Source organism: Mandrillus leucophaeus, unplaced genomic scaffold, assembly GCF_000951045.1.
Source record: "Mandrillus leucophaeus isolate KB7577 unplaced genomic scaffold, Mleu.le_1.0 Scaffold71, whole genome shotgun sequence".
Taxonomy (NCBI): Eukaryota; Metazoa; Chordata; class Mammalia; order Primates; family Cercopithecidae; genus Mandrillus; species Mandrillus leucophaeus.
Genome location: NW_012107697.1, coordinates 704,062 through 717,545, shown reverse-complemented (window position 1 = coordinate 717,545; position 13,484 = coordinate 704,062).

Below are 13,484 nucleotides of genomic sequence, written 5' to 3'. Positions count from 1 at the left end.
TTAGGGCTTAGGCCATTTCTGTTTCTTTCCCCTTAGAAAGCAGACACTTTCCCTTCTCTCTCAGGGGATTCCTAGGACATAAATTGATTGGCAGGGGTGTAAGGGTATGGGAACGGGACGGGGAAATGAGGTAGAGAAAAAGCAGGATCTGGATGGAAAAAGAAAAATACATTCCTTTGGCCCAGGATATCTGTAGAGGCTACAAAAAATATAGATGGAGAGGGGAGATGGGGCATTCTAAACTGGCCAAGAATCTCCAGGGAATTGTGTGTGTGTTTTGGGCAGGGAGGGAGTTGCAGTGACATTGTCCTGTGTCCCTGGAGCCTAGGCACCTCCAAGTACCAGCCATGCCTTCTGGCTTTGTCGACTCTATTGACTGCTGCATTTCCACATAATTTCCTGGGAAAGGAGTGCCAAGTGAGTGTGCTGGGCAGGAGGAGGAGGAGGCTGTTGTGGGAAGAGATGATGGCTCTTTGCAGAAGGAGCCACTTACAGCCTAGCAGGTGTCCCAGCTGCCTCTGGGCTTTGGTTAGATTCCCAGGGACCATTCTTCCCCATAATCGCTTAGCTGTGGTCCTGATGCAATTGGGTGGACATGGGGACACGCATATGGAGTCCCCGTGAACGCCATGATGAGGACAATGATAGTAATAGCCAGCGTTTGCTAAACGTTTGCTGTGTGCCACATGCTGTGCTGGACACCTGATGTATATTATCTCCTGCCAGCACAAGAATCCCATGAAGTGGGCATTGTCATCATTCCTAATTTACAGATGAGGAAACAAAGGCCAAGAGAAGTGAAATAAGCCTTCCAAACTGCACGACTGCTGCATGGCAGAGGTGGATTTGAATTCAGGCTCTGACATTCAGCTGCTCTTTTATACTCTGCACCAGAGTCAGGTGGAATCCTCCCAACTGGGATCTCATAGGCTCTGCTGTCTGGCTCTGTGTATCTTTCCAGGAGTGGCAGGGTGAGACAACTCCCCAGAGAAGGCTGGGCGCACCCATCAGAGTGTGGCATGACCAGAGGCTTAAACCATGCGGTTTCTGGAAACTTGGACAAGTGCATCATGAGTGGGAGGAAGCCATTCTCCACCCCGGTCCCAAGTGGATAGTTTCTAGGAGGCTCTGTCAAGTCACAACAAGCTGTCACCCAGGACACCTCCAAGTCTCCTTGATGTAGGTGGATGACTCTGAAAGGAACATACCATTCATTCTCCATCTTCTGCGCACTGGCCCAGGCTTCCTGTCCCTAGGAAGGCTGCCACCCAGTCCAGGAAGTAAGTGCGCTATACCGATCTTACAGTGGGTCCTCCCAGAGAACAGGGAGGACTGTGCTCAGGAGATAAACAGCCCTGGACCTTCCGGGACAGGAGGTCTTGTTAGATGAGACCTCTAAGAAAGGTGAGGGCGTGGCCTGGTCTATGGCCCTCCACTGCTCACTCCTGCCAATGGGACATGGGAGGTGGACATAACAGGAAGCCTTCTCTGTCCAAGCCCTGAGTCCCAGAAAAGGTTCTTTACTTTTCATACAAGGAAGGGTCTGGGAATCTGCTTTGAATAATTCCTTCTAATTACACTGTGTTGTAGCAGAGAGAGCTCTGGGAGTTGGAATCGAAGTACCTGGAGGTACAAATTCCAGCTCTACTACTTACTTAGCTATGTGGTCTTAGACAAACCATCCTCTCTGTTTTTTCATATGTAAAATGGGTGTATCCAGCCTACATTTGTTGTGAGATTAAATGGGATGATCCATATAAACATGCAGAACAAAGTGATTGGCACATCATGACTCCTCTGCAGATGTTGAATTCGCAGTGAAAGGGTCAGATCCTTCACCCCCAGGCGCTTCATCAGACACATGACATGGGAGACAGAATTTTGGATAAATCTTCGAGTCCTAGGAAATTTGCGAGGTCTCTCCATAAACTTTGTTCCTAGGCTTTTAGCAATGAACTGATCCTCCACGGAGGTGACGCTACCACCTAGGCCAGGTGGACATTCCCAGCTGGTGGTCCCTCTAAGTTGTGGTGTTCCATGACTTAGAGGAGCTCACCCTGTTCTCTCTTATCACTGACAGGGCCAGGAAAGCTGCCTGACCCTGGAAGAATTGTCCTCTGGGAGATGTTAATGTCCTACCCTGGCAGCCTCAGACTGCTCAGCCAATAGAATCAGGCAACTCAGGGCTGTGAGCGGCATTCATCTTCAGCCCCCACAACTCCTCAATCCACAGCCATCTCCTGCCCATCATACCAGTGTCTGGGAGACACTTCTTAGTCTTCATCTTCCTGGAACCCTTGCAGCATCTAACCATCGAATGCCGCCTACTTTATGACATTGCCATGACCTCTGGGACATGGACTCTCCCAGGTCCCCTTATTGCCCTCTGGCTGCTCTTTCTCAGTCTTCCACAGATTCTGAAATTGTGTTCCCAGGAGACGTCCCCAGTTCTCTTCTTTTCTCTTGGTAAATGGTAAATGCTAACCCTGGGCCATGTCATCTATTCCCAGGGTTTGCAACATACACCTATGGAGCCAGCAGGAATTTGCTCCATGTCACTAAAGAGTAAAAAATCTCACCTTTCTTTTTAAAATCAGATGAATCTGACTTTGAACTGCTGCAGCCTGGCTGAAAAACATCCCTTGTCATCTTCTTCCCCAGAAGAGCTTCTTGCCTGTTGATCCCCAGGTTGGGTACTCCATCTGCAGCCCTTGTGGGTAACCTTCCCAGTACTGTACAGGTAAAGGGCATAGTTTCCAAACCTTTGTTCTCTGTGACCTCACTGTCCCTGGGTCAGACTGAGGCTGCACCCCTATCTTCAACCCTCAAATCTTCTTCCCCTAGCAGGTAGTTCAGGCCTATCTCTTTTATGAACAGTGCACAAAGGCTTGTAAATTCTCTATGGGATCAAGGACATTCCTTCCTGATAAGATCATGCCAGAAATCAGCCCCACTGCCCTCCAGTCTCAGTGATAGAGGTCCTGTCTCTAAACCAAAAAAACCCCCCCCCCAAAAAATCCTGAAAGTTATGAAAATAATATAAAATGTGCCATTTATATGTGCCAAGCATTGTGCTATAAACTCATCACATTGTCACATACCTTATCTCAATCTCTCCAAACATTATGAAGTAGGTACTGTTACAAAAAAGAAAGTAATCAATCCCACCATCTAGAGGTAAATACTGTTAGCATTTTGGTAAAATCTTTCTGGAACTTTTTCTACACATCCATAGATAGATATCTACAGTTGTATATTAATGGGATTATATTACATAGGTTGTTTTGTATCTTGATTTTTTTCTGTTAAATGAGATGAACACCTTCCCCATGAGGTTAGATATTATAAGTAGTCCTCCATCATCTGAGGGGGATATGTTTCAAGCTTCCAGTAGATGCCTGAAACTGTGGCTAGTACCAAACCCTATCTCTCTCTATCTCTATCTATCTATCATCTATCTATCTGTCTACATATCTATCTACACACACTCTCTCTCTCTTTATATATATATGTATATGTATACACACGCACGCTGTCTCTATATATGTGTATATATATGTGTGTATATACACACTATGTTTTTTCCTATACATATATACCTATGAAAAAGTTTAATTTATAAATTGGGCACAGTAAGAAATTAACAACAATAACTAATAATAACATAGAACAATTTAATAATATACTGTAATAAAAGTTATGGGAATGTGGTCTCTCTCTCTCTCTCTCTCTCTCTCAGAATATTTTATTGAACTGTCCTTACCCTTCTTGCTGTGATGAAGAAGGGACAGAGCCTGATAACACAAGGTTTCATCACACTCAGAACAGTGTACCATTTAAAACTAAGGAATTGTTTATTTCTGGAATTTTTCATTTAGTATTTTCGGATCTTGGCTGAACACAGATAACTGAAACCATGAAAAATGAAATCATGGGCCGGGTGCAGTGGCTCATGCCTATAGTCCTAGCACTTTGGGAGGCAGAGGTGGAAAGATCACTTGAGCCTAGGAGTTTGAGACCGGTCTAGGCAACATAGTGAGATGCTGTTTCTAAAAAAAAACAAAACAACAAAACAAAAAAAAAAAATTAAATCATGGAAAGGGAGGACTCCTGTACTTTCTTTTTTAATGGTTTCAGAATATTTCACGGTATGGATGTAACAGTTTACTTAATCCACAAGTGGACATCTAAGTAGGGTAGTTTCCAATTACTAATAGTATTAATATAAACAATATTGCAATAAATTTCTTCGTGCGTTCTGAAGCAATGATTTCCAAAAGGTAAATTCTTTAAATAAGCTTGTTTACATTTCTAACCCAAATGCGAAACTGTGTTTTAGAAGAGTTGAATTCACTTCTATTCCTCCAATGGTGTCTACTGTAGCTTCAAAGAAAGCTAAAGGCTGACAGAAAAGTGCATGTGAATGTGTTCTTATGGGGATACCTGTGTGTATATGTCAGTTTTCCACAGGTGTGACGGTTCACTTATTCATTTAACATTTTTGAGCATCTACCATGAGGCAGAGAGTCAGGGATTGAACTGTGAGAAACTCAACATGACTCCAACTCTGATGGAGTCGAACATATATCTTTTTAAAATAAAACAACTGCCATCAGTGGATGAAGAAAAATTATGTAAAGATACGACTGCCTGTACCGAGGGTCTGCCCCGGTCTGGTGATGATTAGGGGGAGATCAAGGAAGGCTTCCTTGAAAAGGGAATATTAGAGCTAAGCTCTGAAGCACGAGCAGGCATTCACTAGATGAAGAGTAGGAGGAACCGTGTTCCCAGCAGAGAGAAAATTTTTATCTCTTGTTCCACCCTCAGCAGGAATATCTTGCCAAGCAAATCTACTGCCATTCCACACACACGAGCAGTCCTGCCTTTCTGCCTCGGTTCGCTGTTCTCCCAACTCTTTTTCCTCCCAAGGCAGGAAGCCTATGACTCAAAAAATGCAAAGAAGCCTGGAGAGGCTGGAGCCCAAAGAGAGAACGGGAGAGTGAGGCCAGTGGGTACTGAAGGTGTGCCAGGTACTGAAGATGTGCCTGATCTTGCGTGTCTCAGTGTGCACATGCAATGGTGCATGTGTGCGCATCTAAGTGCTGTTGGTAGGTGTACTGGTCACTGCCTATCAAGATGCATTCCCCTGACCAGAAGTATAAGCATTTCTTTGGGCTGGGCCCAGATATCTGTGTTTTAACAAGCCTCTCAAGGTCTGTGAAGCATTCCCAAGTTTGAGAACCACTGGCCTGGAGGGCATGTTTGTCTGATCGCACCTGTGTGCCCTAGGCTTGGGGATATTTGACTTGCAGGTGGAGATTTGCATCTAGGCATCCTTACGGCAGACAGCCCACTCTATCTCACTTGACCTTGTCCTCTGAGAGCACTCCTGAGGTTAGGGCAGGCACTCTGGGGCACTTAGCACATATTAAATGTTGATGGTAATGACAGCAGCCAAACACGTCTCCAGCTGAGCCCCCATTTCTTATCAGTCCCTGGGTAGAGCAGCCACAAGTTGCCCTTCTTTCATCACCATAGAAATCTAATCTCAACTGTGCAGAAAGCAGGAGGTTCACACTGGGAGAGCAGGAGAAATGACCGATTAGGAGTCAGAAAACATCCTGTACTTCCTTTAAGCAGATTGCTGGGACAAAGGAAACAATTTCCACTCACCCCTGACTGATGTCTCTGGGTATGCAGAGAGAGACAGAGAGAGCAGGGGTGGGCATCCAGATCTCAGCCCCTCATGGGGCAGGGGTCAGAGATGGCCAGTGACTGAGAGAGGGAGTCTTAGTGTCACAGGATCAGGCATGGTGGACCCCGTGTGGAGCAGGATCTCCTCATGGGAAGAAGTCACCAGGAGTACAGAATGCCTGAAGGCTGTGAGCCAAAGTCACATCTCCCCCAAACAAAATCTCAAGCAAGTACTTGCTTTGCACCCAGATTCCAGTCCTGGCTCTGCCACTTATCAACTGAGTGACTTCGGGAAAGTTGCTTCAACTCTTTGAGGTTCAGTCTCCTTGTCTCTGAAATGGGGATAACAATACAATCTACATCCCAGGGCTGTTGTACGGATTAGATGAGATACAAGTGTGAACTGATCAATACCATGCCAGGCACATAGTAAATGCTCAGTTAAAGTTGGCCACTGTGTTTGCATTGCTTTCTTGAGGCATGACCAGAGAGTTACACTTGGTCTTCTTGCTCCACTCCCTGAACCAGCTCCATGAGTTAAATTGGTATGTCCAGGGTCCCACAGACATGGGGTTGGGGCCGATGGCTCTTTCTTTCCTCCTGGAGCACTTAATTTTTGGGCACCCTGTAAAGGTCTGAAGTAGTGGGCATATTCTCTGCCCCACTGTTTCTGATGCCTTGTATCCCGGCATCCACCATGACTATATCATAGTAGTCTGCTACGGGGTGAAGTTCACCATAAAGAGAGTCATGGGTGAAGTGGGGATAAGTAATGCCCAGTCTGCTACGTTCTCTAGGGATAAGGTGTGGGACATGCCTGGCTCTAGGCCTGGCACATAGTAGGTACGAAACAGGTTGTTAAAGATTAAGTAGATTAAATTCTATCTTGGGATGAATCAAAGTGTTCTGAGTTAGTATAAGAAAGTCAAGAGATAAATAGTTATTGAGCCATTATAGTTATAGTTATTATAACTATCAGCCTGCAGGTCCCACACAAGTCATTCCTACCTCTGTGCCTCAGCTAACCTGCCCCCACCCCAAACTCTCCTCCTCCTCCTTCATGGGTGGCTCTTCAGGAAGATGGCCTTGACCGGTCCCATCTCCATTCTGATCCCTCTCTTACTCTGGATACCTTTGGTAGTAAATATAGTTATTGTAATTATCATTGCCAGGCACTGCGGCAGGTATTTTACCTGTGTTATCTTAATGAATCTTCCTAATTACCCTATGAAAGAAGTGATGAATATCACAGATATAATCTTAACAGATGAGGAAACTGATGCTCAGAGAAGTTAAGTTACTTGTCCAAGACCAACAGGAATTAAGTGGCAAGTCCTGGAATTCAATTAGTGATTATTTGTACTCATTCTGCTACCGCCCTACTGCCTTCCAAAAGAACGTCATTCTTTGGCATGGAAACTGCAGACAGCATTATCGACCTCTCTGTTGAGCAAGAATTATTTGCCAAGGAAATAAAATGTACGAACCTGGCTCATTTTGCCCACTTTGACCACAGGGTGAATTCTTCCCGCTACCTAACCTTGACCCCTTCTACTACAACAAAATCCCTTCTCTCTTGTTCAGTCCTCAGCAGGGCAGATGGGAAGATTTAAACAGCGGTTCTTAGGAGAATGGAAAACTAAAAATAAACTCTGTTGGGTGGTGTCTCTGAGGCCTCTTCCAATGACAAAGAGAGGCTGGACTTGGAGGGGAAGGGAAGGCAGAGAGCAGAATCCAGACACCAGGTTTAGAAGCCCTCTGCCTCGCTGATTTAGTGCCTGGATCTGGTCCTCTTCAAGGCCCTGGTGAGATTTCTTATCGGCACAGTGGAGCCCAGGACGTTTGTGTTAAAGGCCCTCCCACTTGGGCACCAGCCAGTCCTCTCCCCTCTCTGCTGGTGGAGGAACCAAATAAGACAAATGGACCACATGGAAACTTTGAAACCCTTGTTCCTTCCCAGTAGAACTTTCTGAACCTGCCAAGTAAGCAGCCTGCAGGTCCCACACGAGTCATTCCTACCTCTGTGCCTCAGGTTGCCTGCCCCCACCCTAAACCCTCCTCCTTCACGGGTGGCTCTTCAAGAAGATGGCCCCGACCCGTCCTATCCCTTTTCTGGTCTGTCTCTTACTCTGGATACCTTCGGTAGTCTCACCTTAATTGGGAGATTAATAATCAGCACTCACAAGTACATAGGTTCGCTAATAGTTTTTAAAGTTTTGAGCATTTAGGAAATTCTGTGTTTTCTCACTCCTTGGTTAGGATGCAGAAATCACAAGAGACGAATGGGGCAAGGGAAGGGGGACTGGACTGATACTCACGAGATCTTGCTCTGGTCCCGACTCAGCCACCAACAAGCTCTGTGTGACTCTGAGCAAGTCAGTTCCCCTCTCTGGGTCCTGGACTCCCAGTTTGTAAAACATTCTCAAAGGTCTCATCCAGCTCATATATTCCATGGCTCAGCTTCCTTTGACTCACTTTGCTGTGTCTGGTTCAGGGCTCTGCACACAGAAATCTCTTACGCCCCACGTCTTCCCAGCTCTGCTTTTCTGAGGCTGCCTGGTCTCTCTTACCACACGTCCCTGGCCCAGGCTCCTGCGGTTCAAGCTCACTGCATGTTCCAAGGCTAACGCTCACTGTGTTGTCTGCGAGTCATGCATGAAGCAGCCCAGGGGAGAATTCAGTGGGAGCCTCAACTCATGGTCCCAGGGAGGGCCTGCTAAAATACAGATGCCCAGGTCCCATCCCTGGAGAATCATGGGCTTGAGGTGAGGCCTTATCACCTTACTTTAGTCATCTGCTGCTGCACCACAAAATGCCTCCCGACTTTGCATTTAAAAAACAAGCAACGAACTTGCTCATTTCTGAGGATTAAGAATTAGGCAAGGCCCAGCTGTGTAGTTTCTGGTCAAGGTAGCTGGAGAGGCTGCCTTCAGCTGAGAGCTGGGAAGGGAATGTCCCAGAAGACTTCAGGTCTCTCCCCACGTGGTCTCTCTGTAGACCCAGTAGGGTAGTCTGACTTCTTGTTTGTTTGTTTGTTTTTTCTGGAGATGGAGTCTCATTCTGTCACCCAGGCTGGAGTATAGTGGTGCAATCTTGGCTCACTGCAACCTCCATCTCCCGGGTTCAAACAATTCTCCTGCCTCAGCCTTCTGAGTAGCTGGGACAACAGGAGCATGCTGCCACACCCAGTTAACTTTTTTCTATTTAAGTAGAGATGCGGCTTCACCGTGTTACCCAGGCTGGTCTCGAACTCCTGAGCTCAGATGATCCACCTGCCTTGGCCTCCAAAAGTGCTACGATTAGAGGTGTGAGCCACCGCTCCAGGTTAGTCTGACTTCTTAAGAGGCAGCATTCAAATAGTGAAGGCAGAAGTTGCAGATTTCTTAAGGCCCAGTTAAAAGTTATACAATGATAGGCCTGCCTCTTTCTGTTGCTCAGAACAAGTCACAGAGCCAGCCCAGTTTGAAAGAGAGAGGAAACAGACCCCTCTCTCAGTGGAAGCAGTGGCAAAGCTTCATTGCAGAAGAGCACAAGGGAGGAGGACCTATTGCTGAGGCCATCTTTGGAAATACAATTGACCACAACTTTAGAAACACTTTCCAGATTAGTCTGATGTGCTCAAGGTCTGTGAACCACGTCCCGGGAAGTCTGGTCCCACTTCCCCTTTCTCCTTCCTGTCGGGTGATGAGCAGCACCTGGCTGCCCCCAAGGCTGATGGGAGACTAATTATTGATGCATCTTAGTTTTCTCTGTCTATATCATTCCTATCTTTTGCATTCAACAAATAAGCATCATACACCCATTATACTGACACTGTGGAAGGGGAAGGAGAGGGTTAAAAACACTAACCAGACAGCTTTCCCATCCTCAGGTTACTTGCCATCTAAAAGTAAACAACTTAGCTAACTCTTGGGGCTGAGTCATTACATCCCTTCTCCTGATTCCTAATTAGAAAGTTCCAAGCTAAACTTAAGAAGATAACTGTGCATTCTCTTTTTAACAATGTGCCAGGAAGATGTGGAAGATGTGTTTCAGGGCTCTATAAATGTTTAATAATAAATTATAAGTGGCCAGAATAGTGAGTGTTTTACAGCCAGCACCTCCCACTGGCCATATCTAAGGTCCTTACAAGGTCTGAAAAGTAAAAATCAATAGAGATAACGTTATAAATGGTGGACATCAAACATGCCTCTGGTCTGAGGAGCAATTACACTAACAGTATCATCAAAGAGATCATTAAATTACAGGAGTGTGGAGAAGTCAATGGACCCAGGAGTCCATTAGAAACAGACAAGAGAGGCAGTGCCTCTACGGCCACAGTGGTCTGCTGACCTGCCTAGCGCTCCACTTGGGCACCCAATGTCATCAGAAATGAGCCGCTTCCCCAAGACAGGCCAGGCACAGCCCTGGGATGCCAGGCCTCTGGCCACTGTTATACCTTGCTTGGAGGAAATGCAAGTTTGTCTGCAGGCACTGAATTTTCCCTGCAGGGAATGTCCTTTCTACCCTCCTGGCAGTTAGACTGCAGGCTTCATGTGACTTCCTTATAAACAAGTTCAGTGATCTACCAGCCCCAAATCATTTTTATTGTTTTCCTAAACTCCAGTTCAGGCTTTGGGGTGGAGGTGGGAGTGGGAGATGCCAAAGAGAATAAGTGGATTCGAATCAGTCTTTTTTGCCCAGCAAACATGATTGGGCTAGTGGGTTATTGTCTAGTTGCAAAGCTGTTCTCTAGACTGAATGGAGGTGCCTACTGGGTCCCTACAATTCCTCCTTGCTTAAAACCTCAGCTACAGCCTCTGTTCTGAGCCTGGAGCCAGTGGGCTGGAAGAAAGTATATGATGATAAACAGGTGCCTCTCCCCACGAACGCTGGCTCCAAGCACTCAGGGAGGGGCGGGGAGTTCAGGCGCCTGCTTATGCTAACAGGCTGTCAGCTTCTCTGTACACCAGGAAAGCAGAAATACGAAGCTATTCTGGTCTTGTCTAGGGAGCCATTATGTCTTGAATTTTCAATGTCATTATCTCCAAAGGGCAACATTGCTCCGTTTTTCTCCCATTTGCATTCACCGGGAAAAGACAAATGGGTGCATATTTGCAGAGACGAGGGGCTTGGGGGAGGAGTGGTCATGTGCTCTGATGTGGATCACCAACAGCTTCTGAAAGAGGCGTGTTCATAATCAGAGATCGGCACCTCGAGGTGACATTTCACACTTACAGGAGAAGTTTAAGTTAATCAGGCAGCAATTGGTTCTCTAGACTAATTGGATTGGGGTGGATTTTTCACTTAGAAACAAATCTCATCCGTGTCTTGGCATGCCTTGAATCATGCTCTTTCCTTACATATGCTATGGTTTTCCTGCAGGAAGACAGAGTGAAATTTTATTTCAGACTTCCCTCACTCTGACTGCCTTTGCTTTCTCCCTTTCCCCAAAATCAAGATCCTGGTATAAAGGTATCTAAGTAAGGAAACGGACTGTGCAGGACCCATTCTACAAAGAGAGATGCTGGTGTTTATGCTTCTGATGTGCGGGCACGTGTCAGGTGTGTGTTACTGGGCTGCAAGTGGCAGGTCAAGGTCTTTTAGAGGAGAAGCACTTGTGCTGAATTTCTGCTTTCTCATGGTGAAAGCCTGTGCTCCCCAGCTGTTCCAACCCACGTACGTCAGTTAGGCTTGTATTGGACGTATGGAACAGAAAACCAGCTACCGTCGCTTTATGTAATAGGAGTTGAATTTGCTCACATAACAAGAAATCTGGGGTGAAGCCATTCGGATATTTGTTGATGGCTCTTATAGCTTCTCGTCCTGCCATCCTTACTCAAATACTTATTTTCTTCATGGTTACAAAATGGCTGCTTCACCTCCAGGCATCACATCCGTGTTTCTGACAAACAAGAAGAATGAGGAGGAGGAAGACAGGAAAGAACAAAGGGCTGAGGGCAAAAGGAACATACCACTGTATTTTTCTTGGAGCAATTCTGTTCCAATCTCCTTGGTTAGAACTGGTCATATGGGCACCTAGAGTTGCAAAGGAATCTGGGAAAGTGAGTAGTTTAAACTGAGCACATTGCTGCTCAGTTAGAAAAACATTCTGATAGAAAGGAAAAAGAAGAGAATTGAAGCTGGCTGGGGTCAGAGCAGTGTCTGCCACCCTATCCCTACAGCTCCATGCGTAGTCAGAGAACACCTGCTTTTCATCCCCCAGGTCAGTGTGAGGGTTGCCTGCTCTTCCTTTGGAGTCCTAGCCTGGGAGGTCCCCAGGACTCACCATTGAGGAGAAGGCCTTCATTTGGAAATGATCACAGCCCTGTGAGGCTCACTATCCATCTCTCCTTTGGCTGTGGCCACGAGCACCAACTACTTCCTCCCTTCATCTTGGCAAGAGAAAGCAAAGCTAATGAATTTCACAAGTGTGGTCTAGGCACAGGGTATCAGTGCTCAGGGAACCAATTCTGAAGACTCCCTGAAGACTTATGGCTAAGACCTTTGGTTAAGCCGGTAGGTTGCTGGCTGGAGATCAAAATGAATGTGGAGAAGTTGGCTGGAGCAAGACCAGGCAGGGTCCTTCAAGTCAACAACTACAATTCACTTAAATTCAACAAGTTATAAATGGGTCACCACACACGATAGTGGGGTCTATAAGTGGAGTGAGAGGCCAGGTCTGACCTTTAGGAGTTCTCATTCTATTAGGGCAGCAGACACATGCAAGTAAACATAGCAAAGTTCAGGCTATGATAAGTGCAATTATAGACGTAGAGACACAATGCTGTTGATTACAGCATGGATAAGACAGCTTTCATTTTTAATAAGGTAATATTTGAACTTAACTTTGCAGCGTAGGTAGAATTCTTGTAAGTAGAGAAAATAAGCAGAGGACGTAGAGGCAGAGGATGTTTCAAGCAGAGAGAACTATGTAAACAAAGCTTTGGGGGTAGGAAGCAGGCAGCATATTTGGATAACTGCATGGCTCTTTTGGTCTGGGACACAGCATTTACAAGGATTGGAGTGACGAGGGTGACGGGGGAAATAGGGCAGGGAGTGGGTCGGGAGATGAAGCAGGAGAGGCAGGTGGGTGTCAGGTTGTAAAGACTGAATGTCGTGTTAAGAATTTTGACTTTGGCCGGGCGCGGTGGCTCACGCCTGTAATCCCAGCACTTTGGGAGGCCGAGGCGGGCGGATCACGAGGTCAGGAGATTGAGACCACCCTGGCGAACACGGTAAAACCCTGTCTCTACTAAAAATACAAACAAATTAGCCGGGCATGGTGGCAGGTGCCTGTAGTCCCAGCTGCTCGAGAGGCTGAGGCAGGAGAATGGTGTGAGCCCAGGAGGTGGAGGCTGCAGTGAGCCGAGATCACACCACTGCACTCCAACCTGGGCGACAGAGTGAGACTCCATCTCAAAAAAAAAAAGAATTTTGACTTTAACTTGTAGAAAACAGGGAGCCATTGAAGTTTTGAATCACATTTGTATTGTGGAAGATAACTCTACCTAGAGGTAGGGGGACTGTGGCAGAGTCACCAGTGGGAATCTGGTGCCAGAGACCTGACCTAGAACAGGAGTGGTGGGCAGGAAAGGAGGCACTGGGGGAGAGGTCTGAGCGTGGCATGTGTTTTGCAGGGTAACTGGATTGGGGGCAGTGCCTTTCATAAATACAAGGAAGACATGAGAGGAAACAGCTACAAGATGGATGTGAGAGGATGGATAGGGAGTGGATTGGGAGGATGGATTGGGAGTGGATTGGGAGGATGGATTGGGAGTGGATTGGGAAGATGGATTGGGAGTGGACTG